The sequence below is a fragment of the Canis lupus genome, chromosome 20 (assembly GCF_048164855.1).
Source record: "Canis lupus baileyi chromosome 20, mCanLup2.hap1, whole genome shotgun sequence".
Taxonomy (NCBI): Eukaryota; Metazoa; Chordata; class Mammalia; order Carnivora; family Canidae; genus Canis; species Canis lupus.
This window is the reverse complement of record NC_132857.1, coordinates 41,733,640-41,740,005: the sequence shown is the minus strand read 5'-3', so window position 1 is coordinate 41,740,005 and position 6,366 is coordinate 41,733,640. Positions and strand designations below refer to the sequence as shown.

At 46.2% G+C, this 6,366-nt stretch overlaps 1 protein-coding gene across 1 annotated transcript in view; it reads left to right on the top strand.

Moving 5' to 3' along the window:
* The first annotated feature begins 4,711 nt into the window (after positions 1-4,711).
* NCKAP5 (NCK associated protein 5) overlaps positions 4,712-6,366 on the top strand; it is a 966,791-nt gene continuing 965,136 nt past the window's right edge. Inside the window, exon 1 of the mRNA XM_072788976.1 lies at positions 4,712-5,032. The gene's annotated coding sequence lies outside the window, so the exon portion shown is untranslated. The remainder of the gene's footprint in view (positions 5,033-6,366) is intronic.

The following is a 6,366-nucleotide window of genomic DNA, read 5'->3' as shown; positions in this document are numbered from 1 at the left end:
AGTTTGCCCAGGGCTTCTTGTGGGATTCTAAGTTCTAGCTTCTGGGAGGTAATTGTCACTTCTAGGAGCTGAGATGTGGTTTTTCTGGCTTCTGAAAGCTGAACATCAATCTCAGGGATCCCCCGTAGCTGTCAGCCTCCCTTCCTCACCATAGGACACTCCATGGTAGACATTAAAGCATTAATCCTGGGTCCTTAGGTCTCATCTTTCTCCAAAATTTAGTCACTTACCCTATGACTACTGTTGTTACCTCTTAGGAAAAATTACTAGCCAGCAGAGAAGTTTGGCCTATTTCATAGATGCTCAATAAATGCTCAATGAATTGGACTTATGATGGCCAAGCTTTGGGAACTCATGGGATATGAGTTATAGGTCCTGGGTACCAAGTGTTTTGGGAATTATGTTAATCAAATATATCAAAAAACTTGGCTTCTGGAAAGATAGCTAGGTGTTGGGTCAAGAACTAGAGCTCTAGAAACATATTGGCTCTGCTCTGTGTCCTCCAACAGATTTCTTAATCTCTCTGTGCTCAAATTTTCCCATCTGTGAATGGTCAATAGTAAAGTGGCTCTGGAGTAAATGAGAAGAGGCCTCCAAGGCACCTGTTATAGATTGAATTGTACCCTCCTGCCTCCAATTCATATATTGAAGTCCTAACCCCCAGTAACTCAGAATGTGACTGTACTTAGGTACCTAATCTTTAAAGAGAGAAGTTAAAATGAGGTCTTTAGGGTAGACCCTAATCTTTTTTTTTGGGGGGGGGGGGTAGACCCTAATCTAATATCACTTGTATCCTTATAAGAAGAAGAGATTAGGACACACAGGAAAGACCACTTACAGACACAGGGAGAAGATGTCCATCTGTAAAACAGAAGAAATCAACCCTGATGACACCTTGATCTTGGACTTCTAGCCTCCAGAATTGTAAGAAAATAACTTGCTGTTGTGTGAGCCTCCCAGTCTGTGGTACTTTGTTATGGCAGCCCTAACATAGTATGGTATAACCCCATGCTAGGTCGATTTCTCACTCAGCCCTGTGGTCCTGAGAAGGACCTTTCGTTCAGCATGAGCTCCATTAATTCCAGTTTGACTGAATTTAACAGATCAAATGTTTTGTGTTGACTTTTCCTCCTGGGTTTTCTACTTCCTGGTGAACATCCCCAAGCCACAGGCTGGCCATGTTTAACACAAGGTTCCGGCTTCTCCAAGCAGAAACCCTTTACGGTCATCTTTTAAAAAACAGTATCTTAACCCACTTGCTGTTTGTCTTAATTTGCTTCTTTATTTCCTGAAGAACCAAGAAGCCTGGGATTTGGCTTTTTTTTCAGTGATTTGGCTATCTGCCTTGTGTGAGTCTTCTGGTTTGCCAGAAACTAGGACTTTGTTGCTTCATCTGTCTTCTTGGATTCTGACCTACTGCCTGGCTGACCTAGGTTTGTGATGTGGGTTTTGAGTGCTGTCCCTGCTTCCATGGCTTCAGTGTCTCCATGATTGAAGAGTGTGACAAGCGTGCACATTCTAATCTTGAATGGCAGGTATAGTCAGTGTACCTGTGGGTAGCTGTCTCAGTGCTACCCATGGACACATGAGGAAGTTGGGGCCCTGTCAGGGTCAGTGCAAGAAAGTGGCACATTAGGCATTTGGTTTGTTTCTCAGTAGTACTAAGACCTTCCCATTCATACTCAGAATCTTTCCCTCTGCCTTCCTGGCTCTTATCCTTGACATTTCTATGACTTCTAGAACCTACCAGATCATTCTAATAGATTATTCTGCATCCCAGGGCATGGTTTCTTGCTTTGTGAACATGACTCATCATGAGCCTCTACATGCCCCCATATTGACCAGCTATATTCTGAGGAATCTCTGTTTTCTATTGCTGCATAGGCTGATAAGCTCTGGCAGGGAGTTAAAACAGGACCACTTTGCTATTTCTTAGACACTGTGAGCTTTCAAACCTGCCTCTACCAGAATATGTAATAAAGTTCTCTAAGTGGCCGAAAAGAATTTTTCTCAGAAGATCCAAGAATTCCTAGGTGGCCTTGATCTATCATGGCTAGGCCATGTATCTTGTGTAAAATCAGATGTCTTTATAGGTGCAGCACGCTCAGTGCTGTGCATGAAAGTGGTTTATCAGGGGTAAGACAAGGAGTTGGGCCTTGGGCAATTGAAATAAATCTGGAGGCATGAAAGCAGGAGAATATCTAATAGTCAGTGGGTAAGTCAGAATGGGGGAACCGCTTGGGTAGTCCAACATGGGAACATAAGTAGCAAAAAGGAAGTGTGCAACCTGGACAGGTTTGTTTTATTGACTTTCTGGGAAGACATTAATCATTTCTTGCTGTGGTTATCCTTTTTAAAAAATAATAGTTTGGAACAGCTAAGCTGTAAATTCTATTTCTAGAATGCAAATCTATTTTATTTGCTAAGTATCAGTATCAGAGCACATTAAGAGTCCAGCTAACACATACAGGATGCCAGCAACATTTTGGCATCTGAGACCAACTTCTTTTCTAGAAGAAAAAAAAATTTTCTTTGTATAGTTTCTCTTAAGGCCAAGGCAGGTGAAAATTCAGGTGTTAGGGTTGGTCTCAGAGAATGCCTTTGGGAGCATAAGACGACCCATGGGTCTCCATTCCATGGAACTCCAATAACTTGTGAGCCACTGGACCTCCCAGTAGTGGGCAAAGAGTGCCTTTGATCCTTTAATCCTGAATTTAATTTTGTCAAACCATGAATCAAGACTCTAGAATAATTTAAAGGTGGATTACAGTTATACATGGAGCTTTCTGCTCATAGAATGACAGGTGGGGACTGGCTGTAGGAGAAAGAAAAAGTTCGCTCTGAAACAGTAAGATGAAGTGTGGTCATATAGCAAGCAGTGAACCAACCATCAGTTCAGGGCAAACCAGTCAGAACCTGCCATATCACTCTCACCCTCTGTGTTTGCTGGAGAGATTCTTCTTCCTAAGTCACCCTCTTCAATCCTCTCAGTGGCTCCAAAATCTAAAGTAGAATGTTGGGCGTGAAGAAAAGCAGTGCGTTACCTATACCCTCAGTATGGTCTTCCCAGCGCTTGCCAATCCCAACCATGTGTTGAAAATGGATAGATTTATACTATCTCTGTCAAGACCAGCGGCATAATTTGTTGGATCCAATGCAAAATGAAAATGCTGGGCTCCTGGCTCAACAGTCAGGAGTTTCAAGAGTTTCAAGATGGTGCCAGCACAGCATTAATTCAAGAGCAGTTCCTTTCTGAGGGGGGCGCTCTGTGTGACCATCTAGGTTGTGTGTCCATGGAACTGGCCCTCACCCTTTCTCCCAATCTTCTGCTCTTTTGCCTTTCTGCAAATGAAGCCCATTCGCTTTGGGTGCTGTTTTGAAGTCTCTGAGCCATTCAACAAATCCACCCAAGCAACTTGCGTGCACCATTCTTTCTCTTGTACTGTCTTGTTAAGAGCCACAGTTTTATTGAAGTGAGGAAAAGGCATTAGAACAGATTTGACAATGTTCTCGGCTCATACTTTCCAGTGAGAGATGTCCTTAAAGTGCCAAGATCCTCCTAGATATTCTGACTCTGAACCAGGGGTTCTTAATGAGGGGTAGAGATCAGGGTCACCTAGGATGTTTCTTCAAAATACACTTCCCAGGGTTCCTAAATCTGTAAACCCAGTTTACCTATTCTATCGGAAAGGCTTCTCAGCAAAATATTGGTAAAGCCCCACTTAAAAGCTATTGCATTTCTTTGTGATTTTATATATTTTATTATTTTTTGGATATATGTATATATATGAGTGTGTATATGTGCCCCCACACACCGATTAGAATCTGTTTAAACTGACATTTGTTTTTGAGTGTTTTAAACTTGAATATGTCTCGTAAATTCTGCGTAGTGATGATTATCCACTTTGACTCAGAGTGAATTTATTTGTGAGTGGATCCAGCAGAGGCCACAAACTAATTATTGCGACCAACCAAGAGAAATACAGGGAATGAGGAAATGCCACAAGTATTGACAATATTTATTGTAGCATATGGCTAATGTATAAAGAGGTACTAGAACGATGGATCTCAGGGGATCATTCAAAAGGAAAATTAGTTAAATTAACTTTTCAGGCAAACCGAATTATACATTATACCCCCTCCTGTAATGCTATACAAAGTCAATGTTTGTGAAGAGGAGAACTGGAGGCTATAAATCAAGCCTTTCATAAGAACTGTTGTGTCTGCAGGGATTTTTTTTTCTCCCCTTTGCGTTTTTGGCTCTTAGATGAATGAAGAATTTTCTCAGCAAATTATTAATTACTCCTTCTTGCCTATAGAATCGAGTTCACTGTAGTTATGTAGGAGTCAATGGCATTCAAGCTGCAGCTTTTGATGAAGTAATCGGCCGCTTCTGGGGCCTCTTTCAGCTGCCCTGGGCGTGCTTCACATGCAAACGACTGCCAAATGGATTCTTTCGACATTCCAGCCAATTAAAATACATTTAAAGTGCAGCTGGTGGAGAGGCAAGCCGGGCGGTTGGTTGTGCGGAGAACTTCGGGGCAGGGAGACAAAAACACAAACTTTGCGGAGCCCAGCTCGGGCAGCCGGGCCTGGCGTTTGGGGGTGGGGTGGGGTGGGGTGGGGGGTTGTGCAGTGGAGAAAGTCACCAAAAAAGAAAAAAAAAAAAAAAAAAAAAAGAGGGTCGCTTTAGCTCCCGTAGGAATCCAAGATGACACTTGGAGCGCCACCTCGGAAGACACAAAAGAGGGCAGCCTGTTGGTTAGGGTGTCAGTTTTCCCCCCTTGCCTCTTGAAACTGCGGGGGTTGGCCGGCTGCCCGACGTGGTGCTGCATGCAAATATTGACAGAACACAGCGGTGTTTGTGAGACCCGGGCTGGGGAGGCCAGGGATCAAAACTCTCGAAGGAGGATCCGAGCACCCCCGGGGCCTCGCATCACTAAGCGGTTAGAGCCCTGACCGAATGAAAGCGAAAAAGCCCCGGGTGAGCTAACGTGAAACACTCACCGCCCCTGCCTCCTATGCCTCCTCGGTAAGGACAGAATTTTCTTGTTCTCTTCCTTTTTTTTCCACCCCCCCCCCCCCCGGTGCCGGCGTGCGCGCGGAGCTCGGAGCAGCGGGGCGCCCCGCGGGCTCGGGCTGGGCTGGGCTGGGGCTGGGGCTCGGGCTGCGCTGCGCTGCGCGGGGGTCGCCGCCGGGTCCCCGCGCACCGGGGCTCGCGCTGCGCAAACAGGCGCGCGGCGTTGCCAGCACGTGCCCCCCCCCCCGCCCTGCACGACCCCGAGGGACACGTTTTTTCAGCGTCTGCCCCCGCAGATCCATCCCAGTCATTTGTGGCGGGGGTCCAGGTGTCCCGAGGTGCAGAGCGGAGGGCGGCCTCTCGCGCACCGACCCTCCGGATGCACGGGCTGCTTTAGTTTTTCCTTTTCCATCCAACTCGGCGCCCGGTCCTTCCGCGGCCGGCCCCGCACTCTGCAGGCGAGGGGCGTTTGCTTCTTCCCCAGGTTAATACCCCCTCGGGCGCAAAGCCTTCCGTTTTACCAAAGCCGTGTCCAAAACGTTCTCGAAGTGCTTTGCTTGATCTGGACTTTGATTGGAGAACCTGCTCGATTAGGAGTTTTGTTTGCAGGCAGCCGTCTCGTGCACTCTTAAGGCGGCGGCCGCCCTAGGACTGTCGGTGGTTCTGCAGCTCACTCGATGCCCAGGTGTGTGCACCGTCCTCGGATGCCCATCTTAAATTCCTGAGAACTAAGTACGAGAGTGTGGCTGAGCAGGGGCGTTGATTCCTACCCATCAATTTACAGGGAAGGCCACATAAAGTTCCTGATTGTTTCCTATCTTAGCTCGACACGGGAGGCCCTTTTTGGCTCCAGTTTTGTTCATTGCAAACAAAGAATCTTGCACATTTCACGGTGAAGGATCACGTTGCAGCGTCCTGAGCTCAGTTAAATGCGCTTTATTAATCTTTAATGTGCCAGTAGCTCTGAGGCTATGCCAAGCTGAGACTTTCCAAAACTCTCCAAGCTACCTGCTGCCAAGATAAACGGTGGTAGGCCCAGAAGGGATATTTTAAGGAAACTTGCAACAGCAGAGTTTTTTTTTTTTTTTTTTTAACCCGTTAAGTTTGTCATGAGTCAGTGAAAGAAATCTTAAATAAAAGAGATTTCAGCGAGAACTGCGTCCGCTCTATACCCTCTGTGTGTGAGACCTACTGGAAGGAGTGCACCTCCTCATACAGCGGTCTATGCTCCAGGTGGGGGAGAGAATAACGCCTTCTACTGTACGGGGGTTGGGCGGTGTTTATGAAGTGGGTGCTGTGTAAATGGAGACATGTGTGAATGCAGAAAGCTTTCCTGCCTGTGGCAG